The following is a 253-nucleotide window of genomic DNA, read 5'->3' on the forward strand; positions in this document are numbered from 1 at the left end:
ATTTACTATTGATATTTTCTTATACATTTTTGTTTAATATTTTCTTAAACCAAATTTGCGACAACCGTGTTTTTTTTTTCCTGGTTAGAATGTTCTCATGCAAAATATTAAAAATAATGGTGGTTACCTTTTCTTGCTGTGCGTCTGCATTAGACATTCCGTTTTTTTCTTCAAGAGCAGTAAAGGCGCATGTATCTATTTACTGATATACTCCTAAACGATGATGAAGATTTGATTATATGCGGTTTTTCTC

Source organism: Penaeus monodon, chromosome 28, assembly GCF_015228065.2.
Source record: "Penaeus monodon isolate SGIC_2016 chromosome 28, NSTDA_Pmon_1, whole genome shotgun sequence".
Lineage (NCBI taxonomy): Eukaryota > Metazoa > Arthropoda > Malacostraca > Decapoda > Penaeidae > Penaeus > Penaeus monodon.